Genomic DNA, 15911 nt, shown 5'->3' on the forward strand with positions numbered 1-15911 from the left:
CCAAAAATGAAAGCTTTTGAATCAGAAATTACAAGTTCAATACAACTAATAACACTGTAGTCTTTTTGGCACATTTTTAAAAAGTACATAATTTTATTTGTTTTGAAACCTTTGTATTGCTGTACATAAAGTGAGAAGAATATACTTTGCAAAATGATTTCTCTTTAGAAAGGTAAATATTTCAGATTAATTTTTCATGTAACTAAGAAAATAGAATTATGACTTTGCACCGTTTCAATTTTATTTGTGTTGGAAGCATGCTAGCAATCAACGATTCCAAATTTTAGTAAATTCAGTAACAATCAAATAAATGATGAGAGAGATTTACGGTCTAGTGCTTTTAATAGTAATCTTAATTGTCAATGATTTAACTGTTTGTGTTCACTGATACATAAAATGGCGCAAGGATAAATTTAGAGCAAATTATGAAACCTTATACAATTTGAACCAATGTTAAAATGTTAAATCCAAATCTTAACTCAAGTTATTTAAAACTGATTTTCCAATGAACATACATGATCTTTGGTAAAATTAAGTAATTACTACAGTAGCTGTGAAATATCCAATAAGTGTCACCCCCGATACATTGTCCGCAAGTGTTTGCTGATGCCATGAATTTTGGTGGATGAACAAGTGTCAAACAATAATAGATTATTTAATTTAGTTTTGCTTTATTTTTAAATATGCACTGCTTTCACTTTTTGTTCTTAAACAACAATTACTTCACCAGATTTTTTTTAACATTAATACTTTTCGACTGAAAATATTTGTTTCCAAAAACAAAAGTGGAGCTTCTGCCTATTGCTCGTGTCAATCTTGCCATTTACATTGATTACTGAGTTACCATCATCCCATGGTCATAATCCATTTTTTCTAAGGTTTGTCCTGGTGACAAACTAATTCCTATTGTTTTTGTTGGTATTACATTGCGATATGTTTATAATTTATAACTGAATCCATGAAAATATTGCAAATGTCTCTTAATTTTTTTTGCTGTGGGCAATGAAGCTCCAGTATTCTTTCATAACACAAAACAGTCAGGCTGTACTGATCTACATTTAAAATTTCTCATTGTTTCATGGATTAAGAACACTCAGTTCAACAAACTATTTCTAGGCAATGCATATATTAAGTACGTAGATGTAAATTGTCTGAAATATGCATATTTAAATGTTTAATCTAGTTTCAAAGTAAATGTGAAGCTTGCATTTTACGACTCATTTCCGTTTTCCCTAAATTGACAATTACATTGGGAACAGGCAGCTGTTAGGCAGTAATCTAATTGCATCCATAGCAATTGCTATGCAAGACTAAACAAGTAACAATTTGATACCATTGCTAATCCACCCTTGTTTCTTTCGCTTGAAAAGAGGTATTTTAATGGACCATGATTTGCTGTAGCAGGGCACCAAATGGTATCTGTCTTTAGTAAGACTGGCCCATTTAATTTGGATGATATTTTCGTCTGCAAGCTGCTGTGAGCTGATAATGTTGCGATGAGGGAAACTGGGCATTTGAGTGGACAAGGCAAACAACTATATACCTAACCGATCAGATTGAAGGATTGTGAAATTAACGCATGGGCAGAGTAGAAAATATGAATTAGATTCTGAATTCCATCACAATCAGGTACAGAAAAATCAATACAGTATAAGATAAACAAAAAGGTTTTTTGAAAAATAAGTTTTATATTTTGATATTCCTGTCAATTCAAACCTGAGGGAATGAGACATCACACTTGTAATAGTTAATTTTCAATGTGGTAAATTTAGTATATATCTGCTGCTCAGTGCGTTTCAATGGCATTTCCATGAAGCTAACAGTGAAGCGGTGTGTCTTGGACAGCAAGGTTTGCATTTCCATGTATCTACCTGCACCTCGGGTTGCTGAGGCATATGCACATAAATAATGGGAGGTACCACTGATCTGTTATTTTGGCAGCATATGATGACCCAGTGTTTCAAATAGTGATCCGTGAGTGTTTCAATGGGCGCTCTTAATTGCTGTCAGATTCCTCCCAAATTATCCCCCTTGCTGGGGTCATAGGTAGTTTCAGTTTTATAAGGAAGCTTTCCATAGGTCACTGGTAAACGGCAACAACAGTGATTGCAGAAGAGACTACAGCCCCACTAAAGGTTGCCAGCTGGTACTAAGATGCTGTTCTTTTCAGTAGGAAACTGGAAATTGTTCACATAACTGGCTCTGAACAACAGTGAAATTATTTGAAATAATTTTGAATACAACACTTAATAAATGTTGGATGCTGTGTTCATGGAGTTGTGTAAAATACAGCATAGTTTAATAAGTAACTTTTTGGAGAGGTGTTACAGTTCAGTTGTTGTAAGCTTGACAGAAAAAGGGTGTTACCACCATTGGGAAGAAATCAAAATAGGTCTTGATCTCTTTTGAAGCACTGGAACATTGATCCTCATGATTTACCTCTCAACAGTGTAATTGGGATTAACAAATTAATACTGCTGTGTACCTTTCTGCTTATACTTTGAAATTATGCATTTGATTTCCCCTGAAAAATGTTGCATCATTGGACATGGTTTTACCACCTTTGGCTGTGTTCCTTTTACTAATGGTCCAAAGGTTATGATTAAAGTACCTAAACAATCAAAACTTTTTTTTAAGCTGCATATAATTCTAATTTTCAAGTGAAAGCAATTTATCTTGCCTAGCAATCATCAGGTCGGTGCAGACAAGATGGGCCAAATTGCCGCCTCCTTGCACTGTAGGGATTCTATGGGATCTTGCATCAATGAAATACATTTTAAAGGTGATATATAAGTTTTAAATCAGATTTTCTCTTTCCTGTTCTTCACCCCACATAGCAGCTGCCCCTTACAATTATTTTAGCTAGGGTTTGTGTAGGCTTCATGCATTTTCATCTCTTGGCATTGGTGCTGTTTATCAGAAATAAAAATCATGTTTCAATAAGATGATCTTGGTTTTCTCCTTAAGGCAATGCTCTATTTAGTGGCCCAGAAAAGAAATAATTTAGTTGTTTACACTGACAAATGGAACTGGATTGTCATGCACAATCTGATAACTGTGAAATGAAGACCTTAAAGGAGAGCTCAATGTGCTGAATATTATTTTAAATGTAAATTTTCAAAATGTTGTTCTGCCGCAGTCTTATCATTTAGCTCTCAGTAAATACTGCTTTATTATGGAGAGATGCAACTGCCAACACGACTATATGCAGTGTTGATTTGCTGAATTTTCCACACATCATTTAAAAAAAGCTAGAGCCACTTCACCAAGATCTAGAAACACAATAAAAGCTGTTCTGATTCATCCATTTGATGAAAAGTACATCGTTATTGTGCAGAACAAAAAATGCGGTTAATGCAGTATGAATGGTGAGTAACTAATTGAAATTTCCCAGTTTCTTTCTCCTTTAATTGCTTTGTTGCACTAAGCTTTCATGATTATGAATTGATCTTTAATTTAAAAATGCTTTGAAACATTAGCAACTTGTTAATGTAGTTAAATTCAGTCATTTTTAAGCCTTGTGTGTATGTGTGCAGTCTCTAAAGATAAAATGCTTTGCTGATCCTTCAATATGCAGAAAAGCTGGAGAGTAGGCTAGTTTCCATGTCCACTGCCATTCACATTGGTTCGGCTGCTGGATGGTGCTGTAAGTGTCGTACAAAGCTTTCTGCAAGTGTATGTTGGGAATGATCAGACTAGAATTTAAACTCAACTGTTCTGTCCATGGGCATGCACAAGATTCCCTATGGCTCAATGCATATTCTAATATCCGTAGTCCACCTCTTCCACTTCAAGTTTAGGGAACAGTATTCGAGGTAACCTGGGTTGCAAGGGGAAGAGTTTCATAGACAGGAGAATATGCATGTAAAGATTTGTTTTTCATGCAGACTGTGTGCACTGTTGAAGAGTAGAAGCAGTTGCTGCAGCTCTTTTTGGATATAAAAAGGAATAGCCTAACTTGGAGTCACAGTGGTACACATGGACCAGGCATTGATAGTTTTGATAACTGTGATTGGCAGTTAACTGTAAATGAAAATTTTAATATAATGGAGGTTCTGATTCGAACATGAAACATGTATAGAACCAAAGAAATAATATAATGGAGGCTCTGATTCGAACCTGAAACATAGATAGAATCAAAGAAAAAGCAGGCCCTTTGAGTCCATTCAATATGATCATGGCTGTTCAGTAACTAGTTCCCAATTCAGTAGCCTATTCTCGCTTTCCCCTCGTGTCCCTTGATCCCTTTAGCCGCAAGAGCTATATCTAGCGCCTTCTGGAAAACGTGCAATGTTTTGGCCTCAACTGCTTCCCATGGTAGCAAATTCCACAGACTTACCACTCTCTAGGTAAAGCAATCTTTCCTCATCTCAGTCTTAAAAGGTTTACCCCATATCCTTAGGCTATGATTCCTGGTTATGGACACCCTCCCCAACAGAACATCCTTCTTGCATCTACCCCATCTCGTCCTGTTAAGAGTTTTATAGGTTTCTATGAGATCCCCCCCTCATTCTGAACTCCAGCGAATAAATCCTATCTGACTCGATCCCTCCTCGTACTCAGTCCTGCCATCACAGTAATCAGTCTGGTAAACCTTCTCTGCACTCCCTCTATAGCAAGAACATCCTTCCTCAGATAAGGAGACCAAAACTGTACACGCTATTCCAGGCGTGGCCTCATCAAGGCCCTGTATAATTGCAGCAAGACATCCCTGCTTCTGCACACTAATCCTCTTGCTATGCAGGTCAACAAACCATTTGCCTCCTTTACCACCCTCTGCACCTGCATGCTTGCATTCAGTGATTGGTGTACGAGGACACCCAGGTCTTGTTGCACATTCCCCTCTCTCAATTTAAAGCCATTCAGAAAATCTACCTTCCTGTTTTTCCTACCAAAATGGATAACCTCTCATTTATCCACATTATACTGTACCTGCCATGATTTGTCCATTCACTCAACTTGTCCAAATCGCACTGAAGCACCTCTGCACCCCCTCACAGCTCACCCTCCCACCCAGCTACATGTCTTCTGCAAATTTGGAATTATTACATTTCATTCCCTCCTCTAAATCATTAATAATATTGTGTATAGCTGGGGTCCTAGCACCGATCCCTGTGATACCCAACTAGTCATTGCCTGCCATTCGGAAATAGACCTGTTTATTCCTACTCTTTGTTTCTTCTCTGTCAATCCCGTACCAGCCTCCCCGAACAGGCGCCGGAATGTGGCGACTAGGGGCTTTTCACAGTAACTTCATTTGAAGCCTACTTGTGTCAATAAGCGATTTTCATTTCATTTCAATTTTCTAGCCATCTATATACACTACCCACAATCCTAATCTCTTATATTGGACTTTGTCGAAAGTCTTCTGAAATTCCAAATAAACCACATCCATTGGCTCCCCCTCATCAACTCTACTAGTTGCATCCTTGAAGAATTGAAGCAGATTGTCGAGCGTAAATCCATGCTGACTCTGTCCAATTCTAGTACTGATTTCCAAGTGCTCTGCTATAAAACCTTTGATAATGGATTCTAGAATTTTCCCCACTACCAACTTCCGGTTGACTGGATTATAATTCCGTTTTCTCTTTACCCTTTTTAAATCGTGGGGCTGCATTAGCTATCCTCCAATCTATAAGAACTGTTTCAGAGTCCATAGAATCTTGGAAGAAGACCACTTCTTCAAGTGCTCGTAAATTCTAACTCCAATTTGAATTATAAATTTGGTATTTAATGTTTTGAAAAATCAATCGCGAAATAAACAAAAGCTCAAAATGATTAATTTAACCAATACATATTATTGGTTTACCTGGAAAACATTTGAGCTTTGTTTTCTGGTTGTTTTACAGAAATATTCATTTACGGATTTTTCAATTTGGTTTCTGAAATTAATATGCTAATCTTGCATTGCTGTCACAAGCTTTAGTCCAAAGAGTTTTTAAAAAATTAAAAAATATATATTTTCATTGGCATTTGGAATTAGAAAAACTGAGTTTTGCATATAAACAATACAACGGTAATGATAAGTAGCAAAATAGAAATGACAAAACATGCGCCCCTCGCTGTCACCATAACCGTGACAGGTCCCAATACTACTTTACATTTTTAGAGTAGTGTTAATTTTGACAGTATTTTGACAGGTTCTTAATGCGGCTCCTATCACATGACGCAGGAGTTGCACCGAGCTTTACCCACATATTTACAAATATTGTTGGAATCCATCCCCTCACTTGCCAGTTGTCTTCGTTTCACTGGTGGGTGGAGTCCCCTTCCCCCTTGAGTTTGAGTTTTTGAGGGAGGGTGGGTTGATTTGTTTCCCCGGGTCAGCTTGTGCGGGAGGGGTTTGTGTTCCCTCCTCCCCACACCTTCTGTTCTTTGCGAGCTCCCCTCCTTCCAGGCAACATTCCCTGCACCCCCTCCATCCCCTGATTGCAAACAGGTCTGTGAGGAGGCTTGTGAATTTATTCCAAGTGCTGTGGAATCTCACATCTGACCCCCTTATCTCAAATTTTATTTTTTCCAGCCTCAGAAATTCGGTCAGATCAGAGAGCCATTCCGAGACCCTGGCAGAAGTCTTCACCTGCCGATCAGTGAGGCCAAGGCCAAGGCCTCCTTCCCCTTCCCTCTCCAGAGCTCTGGGTGCCCTGACACCCTGAAGACCGCCACAGATGGGCACGGCTCCACCTCAACCTCCACCACCCTGGAACATGGCCTCCAAAAAGGCCGTACAGACTTCCCTGAGTCTGCATCAAGACCAGAACATGTGGGGTAGTTGGCCGGGCCCCCTGACAGCGCTCGCACTTATCCTCCACCTCTGGGATGAACCCACTCATATGCGTCTTGGTAAGGTGCGCTCTGTGCACTACCTTGAGCTGCATCAGGCTTAGCCTGGCGCAGGAGGAGATGGAGTTCACTCTGTGCAGCACCCTGATTCAGAGTCCTCCCCCCCCCCCCCCCCCCCCCCATCTCCATAACAATTTCCTCCCCCCATTTCTGTCTGGTCTCATCCAGTGAGGTCCTGACCTTTTTTATAAGTCGTCGTAGATGTTGCCACACTTATCGTCTCCTAACCAGTCCAGTCCTATCATTGTGTCCAGAAATGTGTGTCCAGTTCTCTGGGGGAATGTTTTTGTCTCCTTGTGGAGAAAGTCACGCAGTTGCAGGTACCCAAGCTCATTCCCTTTCGGGCGCTGGTGCCTCTGTGAGAGTTCCCCAATTTTGCTAGTCTGTCGTCCATGTACATGTGAACTGTCAGTGTCGCTCTGTTCTCCCTGCACGTCCCAAATGTGTCTATCCTCGCCGGTGTGACCACGTGATTGCTGCAGATGGGGGCCCCTATGGATATCTCACCAAATTCAAAGTGGTACCTAAATCGTTCCATGTCCTTAGGGTGGCTATTACCACTGGGCTCCTGGAGTGTGTGTGTGTGGATTAACGTACTAGGGTACGTAACTCTTCTTCACCCCCGCGAAGGCCATGATTGACTTGTAGACCCTGGTGAAGAAGGATTTGGGGATGAAGATCGGGAGTGATCTAGACACAAAGAGGAACTTAGGCAGCACCTTCATTTTGACTGCCTGTACCCTTCCGGCCAGAGAAAGAGGGAGCGAGTCCGATCTTTGCAGGTCCCTCTTCACCTCCTCCATTTATGGAGCCTGTTCCAGGTGTGGGCCACTTGGATCCCCAGATACCTGAACTTGGTCTGGGTTACTTTAAATGGCAGTTCCTCCAGCTCCACTCCTCTCTCTAAGGTTTGCATGGAAATTTCACTCTTTCCCAGGTTGGGTTTGCAATCTGAGAAGGCGCTGAACTCCCTAAGGTGTCCGGTTATCTTTCTCGTGCTGGCTAGGGGGTTCAACATAAAGAGGAGCAGGTCATCCGCATTGAGTGAGAATCTTATGCTCTCTGCCCCTCTCCGAATGCCTATCTACCAATCTGTCGATCTCAGGGCAATAACCAGCGGCTCGATTGTCAGTGTGGACAGTAGTGGGGGTAGCTGGCACCCCTGCCTTGTTCCCCTGTGGAGCTGGAAGTATTTAGAGCTGGTGGCATTCGTCCGCACGCTCGCCATAGGAGTGCTGTACAGGAGCATCACCCACGTGGTGAACCGTGCTCCAAACCCAAACCGTTCAAGCACCTCAGTGAGGTACCTCCATTCTACAAGGCTTTCTCAGCATCCAAGGAGACCATCATCTCTGACGTCCTCTCTGCCGATGGGGTCATTATTAGGTTCAGCAGGCGTCTGATGTTCGCTGTTAGTTGTCTTAACAAACCCAGTCTGATCTTCTGCGATCGCTTCTGGCAGGCAACACTCCAGTCGCCTCGCCAGTGCTTTCACTAGGACTTCCACATCAGTATTTAAGAGAGAAATGAGTGTGTGATCCACCCTTTGTGGGGGTCTTTGTCCTTTTTGGGGATCAATGAGGTCGAGGCCTGGGCCAGTGTGGGCAGCAGGGCCCCCTTCGACAGTGAGTCGTTGAACATCTCCCGCAGGTGCGGGGCCAGCGCTGCTGAGATGTTTTGTAAAAGTCCAGAGTTTTTAACCACATGATGTTTAGTCTTTATTTAGCTCAGCAACACCTTGAGGAAATCCTAGTGAAAACCTAATAGTAGATCCTCCCACCTATTGGCACCAGCTGATTAGTTTCTAATTCCATTAAAGTAAATTTATTGATTTCATATTTGTAAATTCAAATGAAAACTGAAGACTTAAATAAAAATTAACTTAGAAAGCAAACACCATTCCTTTTGTTACTACTCAAAATTGGTTAGTACATGCAGTAGATGAGTGTATGTGAAAATCTGTGTTGTAATTTCTCTGTAATTTTATGTTCATTTGTCTGGGTAATTTAGGAAATTCATTAGTTGTCACAAAGAGAAAGCTAAGATCTTCGCAGTAGTGTATGCAAATTTATATATCTATGATAAGAATGACTGTAGTAACTTTAATTGTTTACCTTCACCCGTGGCTGATTTTATTCCTGTTCATTAACCCTTCCCCTCTAGAAAATCCTCTACGATCCTTCATGATCAATTGGGGATGTGCATGACCAACTAAATTTCTTTCCAGATTCATTTAGTCTGGTGTGTATATAATATTGCATAAATAGATAAAGAACAATAGCATCGTCTGCGTATGAGACTCCGGTGTTAATCGCCTGGGATACAGAATATTATTATGAATGTTTCCTGCTGTGCACAACAAATGCACTTAGCCCGCCTTCTACCAATTCTGTTGTGGATATCCTGGCCCACAACTAGGATTGTTTTCACCCACCAAAAAGTCAATGGACTTTTAGCTGCCAAATCTCCCACAGCAGGTGCAGTGAGGCTGGAAAATTCCAGCCTAGGACTCTCTCTCTCTCTCTCTCTCTCTCTCTCACACATGCACGCAGACACTCCCCTCGTGTACACACGCAGACTGCCACTCGTGTACACGTGCAGACCCCCCTCATGTATGCGTTCAGGCACCCCCTTGTGTACACACGCAAACACCCGTTCGTGTATGCGTGCAGACACTCCGTTTGTGTACGTGTGCTCCCTCCCCCTCATGTACGTGCGCAGACACCCTCCCCCTCGTATACGCGTGCAGACACCCTCCTGTTCGTGTATGCGCGCAGACACCCCGTTCGTGTACGCGCGCACCCTCCCCTCGTGTATGCTCGCAGACATCCTCCCCTTCATGTACGCACAGACACCCTCACCCTCATGTACGCACAAGCGCAGACACGCTCTCCCCTTGTGTACGCACGTGGCAGACACCCGCCCCCCTTGTGTACGCACAGTGGCAGACACCCCCCTTGTGTACGCACAGTGGCAGACACCCTCCCCCCTTGTGTACGCACAGTGGCAGACACCCTCCCCCCTTGTGTGCGCACAGTGGCAGACACCCTCCCCCCCCCCTTGTGTACGCACAGTGGCAGACACCCTCCCCCCCCCTTGTGTACGCACAGTGGCAGACACCCTCACCCTTTGTGTACGCACAGTGGCAGACACCCTCCCCCCTTGTGTGCGCACAGTGGCAGACACCCTCCCCCCCCTCCCCTTGTGTACGCACAGTGGCAGACACCCTCCCCCCTTGTGTACGCACAGTGGCAGACACCCTCCCCCCTTGTGTACGCACAGGCGCAGACACCCTCCCTCCTCGTGTACGCACAGGCGCAGACACCCTCCCTCCTCGTGTACGCACAGGCACAGACACCCTCCTCGTGTACGCACAGGCACAGACACCCTCCCTCCTCGTGTACGCACAGGCGCAGACACCCTCACCCTCATGTACGCACAGGCGCAGACACCTCCCCCTCGTGTAAGCACAGTCACAGACACCCTCCCCCTTGTACGCACGCATAGTTGCAGACACCCCCCCCCCCCTTGTACGTACGCACAGTTACCCCCTCGTGCATTCGGGCAGCCACTCCCCCTTGTACACGTGTACTTGCAGTCACCCCCCGCACACGCAGTCATTCCACACGTACATGCGTGAGCGCAGTCACTCTTCCACGTACACTCAGTCACTCCCCTTCGTACACACGTATGCGCAGTCACTCCCCCCTTGGACGCACGCCCCCCCCTCTTCACCCCCCCCCCCCCCCCCCGGATCCACGCACCCACCGTATTTCCCGCATGTTTCCCCTGTGGCGCCCTCACTTCCCCTGTGTCCACCTCTTTGCCTGCGCCACCCCGCCCTGTTACCCTAGGGCCCAGCCCGTTGTTTACAATTAACACTTAGAAATTCTTAATAAAAGGAAACATTTTTCTTAAAATTTAGAGTGCCCAATTATTTCTTTTTCAATTAAGGGGCAATTTAGAATGGTTAATCCACCAACTCTGCACATCTTTAGGTTATGGGGGTGAGACCCATGCAGACATGGGAAGAATGTGCAAACTCCACACGGACAGTGACCCGGGGCTGGGAACGAACCCAGATCCTCGGCACTGTAGGCAGCTGTGATAACCACTGAGCTGCCCAAAAGGAAACATTTTAACTTCTACCAATCTTTTCTGTTGCTAATTAAGCAAAACCAATTACAGGTCAAAAGCCACTTGCAAATAAAGTTAGCAAACACAGATACTTGCTGTCCTCTGGGTAGAGAGTTGCTTCAGCAAAGGAGGGAGACCCATTCCAGGCTCAACCTGCAAGTCTTTGGGCTGGATTCTCTCAAAATGGGACTATGTCCCCTTGCTGGCAAACAAACACTGGAGTTTTACTCCAAAGATTCCTGGAAAAAAGATCAGCTAATTCAATGTCCTACAGGGGGCTAGCAGGGACCTGGAGTGATACATGCAGCTTTTGCTGTGGATATGGGCCCCCGCACTTCCGGTTTAGAGTCCGCGAATGTGCACGGCGGCGGCCTGCAGCAGCCGCGCCAAGCTCCATGGCGGACTCGGACTGTGGAGCCACACCCAAAAATTAGACCACCTGATCGGCCGCATGCCCGAGCATCTAACCGCGCCTCCCACCAGGGCGGCCGCAGACTAAGTCCACAGCCGCCAAGCCAGCATCCCAACCGGCAATAGATGGTTCTACACCGTCGGGAACTCGGCCGGTCGGGAGTGGAGAATCGCTGGGGTGGCCTCTGTCAATGGGCCCCTAGCCGCACAGCGTACTCCACGATCACACCGATTCTCGGGTCCCAGAGAATTGCCGGAGCGACGCCGGGCCCGATTACGGCATGAAAGTGGATTCTCTGCCCCTGCGCTGAACTTTGGCGAGGGGCTGTGGAGAATACAGTGCTTTGTCTTTTTCAGACTAAAATCTAAACTGCCTGCTACACAATAGTCTCCGGTGAATTGTTAGCAACGTAAATGTCAAAATGGTGCAATGTCAATACCAAACTCAATGTATCCTTCTCAATGGTCGAATACCTTTGATGAATATTTAGTTTATTGGAAAAATAACCAACAGGTCTTTCTAGCCTTTCATCATCTTCTTGCAACAGTACACACCAATGCCTACATCACTCACATCAATGGCCACCTTAAATTGCTTGCCATAAAATTGTCACCAAAACTGGTGTGGTTAGCAGTTTTCAGATTGTCAAATGCCTCCTGATATTCTGATAGCCACTGAAATTTCCTGTGCTTTTTCAGAAGTTCGGACTTTGGAGCAACTCCACTTAAAGTTTGGCACAAATTTCCGGTATAAATCACTCATGCCCAGAAGGCTCAGAACTTCTCTTCTCGTTGATGGTATGAACTCCCCAATAGTTTGCTTTTTCACTTTCGTTGGGGCCATCTCACCGTGTCTGTTGTATGGCATAAGAATGTGATTTGGGCTTTCACAAATTCACTTTTACCACCAAGTCAGCCTCCTACACTTGATCAAACAATTCCTTTAAATGTTCCTTCCATGTTTGAGTGAACACCACCAGCTCATCTATGTACACTGCACAGTTGTTTAGTCCAGCAATTACCTTGTTGGTTAATCTTTGGAATGTTGCTGCCACATTCCTCATTCCAAATGGCATCATTTAAAGCTGATAGCATTTGGCGTCACAAAAGACAAAACGTCCTTTCTGATAAAGATGCTTGCCAGTACCCTTTTAATAAGTCAAGTTTGGTAATAAAATTTGCTTGCCCTCCTCCCCCCCCCCCCCCCCCCCCCCCGTTTCAATATATCTTCCACACAAGGAATAGGATACAAATCTGGCTTCATAACTGCATTGACTTTCCTATAGTCCCCACACACATTGTTCTGTTCCATCTGGTTTTGGTATCATCACAAAAGGTGAGCTCCGACTCACTTCAATTATATCATTCTTAAGCATGCTTTCAATCTCCTTCTGATCTATGCCACCTTTAGTGGATTGAGTCTATATGTCATAAGGATGTTGCTTAATTGGAACACCATTTCCTGAATCTACATCATGTATAATTACTTTTGTACTTCCTAGTTTGTTCCAGAATATAGCTCTATGTGACTACAATAACTCTTTCAGGTAACTCTGACTTTCCTCTGGAAGGTAACTCAGTAACATATCCCAATTTCTTATCACTTCCTCATTGACCAGTCTGATTTGAGGAACGTCAAATTCAGAATCTGGATTTATCTCTTTTCCCTGAGTTACAACGACTAACAACTATTTTTCCCTTCTCTATCAAAATACCATTTGAGCATATTAACATGACATATTTAGTGAGTTTTTCTTTATCTGGCATTCTTATCAAATAATTCACCTCTCAATTTCCCCTATTAGGGCTCCCTCCCACTCCATCAGCTCATGATAGATCTCTGAGACCTTCCCGTCTCCTTCTCCTGTTCTCGACACCACCTTATCCTGTAGCCCCTGGGTCGGCAGGTGCGGGAAGGCCGAAAGCTGCCTCTGCACAAAATCCATCACTTGTAAATACCGGAACCCATTCCCACTTGGTAACTTAAACTCCTCCAACTTCTCCAAGCTCGGGAAACCCTCATCAATAACGAGACCTCCAAATCTCTCGATCCCTGCCCGTTGTCACCTCCGAAACACCCCATCCAGCCCCCCCCCCCCTTCCCGGAGCGAACCGGTGGTTATCACATATCGGTGCCCACACCGATGCCCCCTTGAACCCCATGTGCTGCCTCCACTGTCCGCACACCCTCCGGGCGGCCACTACTACCGTACCGAGCTGGCGAGAACAGCAGAGGTGCCGTTAACAATCCTCCCAAACTCGTGTCCTTCCATGAGGCCGCCTCCATCCTTACATGAGGCCCTCTCCAAGAGAGCATTCCCTTTCTAATAGTCGTTCTTACAGGTCCCTGCAGTCCCCCCCCCCCCCCCCCCCCCCCCCCCCGCCCTCCCAGGTTACCCACATCCAGTAGTTCCTCTAGCATTGTGCGTCTCTGGGTCCTTGGGTATGCTATCGCCTCATAGAAGAACAAAGAACAATACAGAACTGGAACAGGCCCTTCAGCCCTCCAAGCCTGTACCGGTCCTGATCCCAACCTTGGCCAAAACCCTCAGCACTTCCTTGTGCCGTATCCCTCGATGTCCATGCTATCCATGTATTTGTCGAGATGCCTTTAGAACGCCGTTAATGTATCGGCTTTCACAACCTCCCCTGGCAACGCGTTCCAGGCACTCACCACCCTCTGTGTAAAAACAAAAACAAAAAAACCTGCCTCACACATCTCCTAACCTCTCCCCATGGTCCTTAAACCTATGCCCCCTGGTGACTGTCCCCTCCACCCTGAGAAAGAGTGCCTGCCCATCCACTCTATTCATGCCCCTCATAATCTTGTCGACCTCTATCAGGTCACTGCTCAACCTCCGTCTTTCTAATGAAAACAGTCCAAGTCTATTCAGCCTCTCCGCATAGCTAACATCCTCCAGACCAGGCAACATCCTGGTAAACCTCCTCTGCATCTTCTCCAAAGCCTCCACATCCTTCTGGTAGTGTGGCAACCAGAATTGTGCACAATATTCCAAGTGCGACCAAACCAAGGTTCTATACACTAGCATGCACCTCTCGGTGTCGGAGTTCATTCCCGTTAGGTTCCTGCAGTCTCCTTGTCAGTTCCTCTAAGGTTGCTAGGGTGGCACGGTAGCACAGTCATTGGCACTGTTGTTTCACTGTGCCAGGGTCCCAGGTTCGATTCCCAGCTTGAGCCATTGTCTGTGCGGACTCTGCACGTTCTCTCCATGTCTGCGTGGATTTCCCAGGGTGCTCCGGCTTCCTCCCACAAGTTCCAAAAGGCGTGCTTGTTACGTCAATTGGACATTCTGACTTCTCCCTCAGTGTGCCTGAACAGGCGCAGGAGTATTGCGAGTAGGGGAGTTTCACACAAACTTAATTGCAGTGTTAATGTGAGCCTACTTGTGACAACAATAAACATTATCCCCTATTATTATTCCCCCCCCCCCCCCCCTTGCTTGTCCTGTCTGTAAAAGTCCCTGACAGCCAGTGCTCTTCTCCCCCCCCCCCCCCCAACTCCTGCCTCCACCTCTGGAAGGTGGCGTCTAGCATGGCTTGCGCGAACATCTGGTTGCTGCAGATGGGGGCATGGTGGACATTTCGGACAAGCCGAAGTGCTGCCTCATCTGGTTCCAGGTTCGGAGCGTGGCTGCCACCACTGGGCTTACTGAGTGTTTTGCTGGCGGGGATGTGAGCGCTGCCGTGGCAAGGGCCCGGAGGGTCGTCCCTGTATGGCCACACAAATGCCATAATCATTTTATCGACTGCATTGAAGAAGGCCTTGGGGATGTAGAACTGTGTGGATCTGAACAGGAAGAGAAACCTAGGTGAGCGTTCATCTTGATCGTCTGTACCCTCCCCGCTAGGGAGAGTGGAAGTGTGTCCCATCTCTGGAGGCTCTTTTTTTTTTTTTTACTTCTTCCACCAGAATGGTCCAGTTCCACTTCAATCTGGATCCCCAGATAGCGGAAATTGCGTTGGGTAGTTTGAATGGTAGTCCCCCCAGCTCTGCCCCTCCCTCTCTCGGGTTCACAGGGAAGACTTCACTCTTGCACAGGTTGAGTTTGCAGCCCGTAAGGCTCCAAACTCTCTGAGGAGCTAAATGATTCCTTTTTTTAAAAAATAAACATTTTATTGAGGTATTTTTGGTATAGTAACAATAATATAAACAATATACATGAAACCATAAACATAGTGCAAAAGCCATTTACCTTTCAACAGGTCCCACCCTTATTAACCCCCTACTCTAATCTAAACTACTGCCCCCCCCTCCCCCCCCCCCCCGGTCTGCTGATGATTAATTTTCCGCAAAGAAGTCGGCGAACGGTTGCCACCTCCGGGTGAACCCTAACAGTGACCCTCTCAAGACGAACTTGATTTTCTCCAAACAGAAAGCTAGCCATGTCCGATAGCCAGGTCTCTGACTTCGGGGGCTCTGAGTCCCTCCATGCTAATAGTATCGTCTCCGGGCTACCAGGGAAGCAAAGGCCAGAACGTCTGCCTCTTTCTCCTGCTGG

General features: G+C 45.3%; 1 protein-coding gene across 1 annotated transcript in view; it reads left to right on the forward strand.

The window, feature by feature from the left end:
• Positions 1-15911, forward strand: part of wdr20a (WD repeat domain 20a) — a 166613-nt gene that overhangs the window by 113332 nt on the left and 37370 nt on the right.

Source organism: Scyliorhinus torazame, chromosome 2 (assembly GCF_047496885.1).
Source record: "Scyliorhinus torazame isolate Kashiwa2021f chromosome 2, sScyTor2.1, whole genome shotgun sequence".
NCBI lineage: Eukaryota > Metazoa > Chordata > Chondrichthyes > Carcharhiniformes > Scyliorhinidae > Scyliorhinus > Scyliorhinus torazame.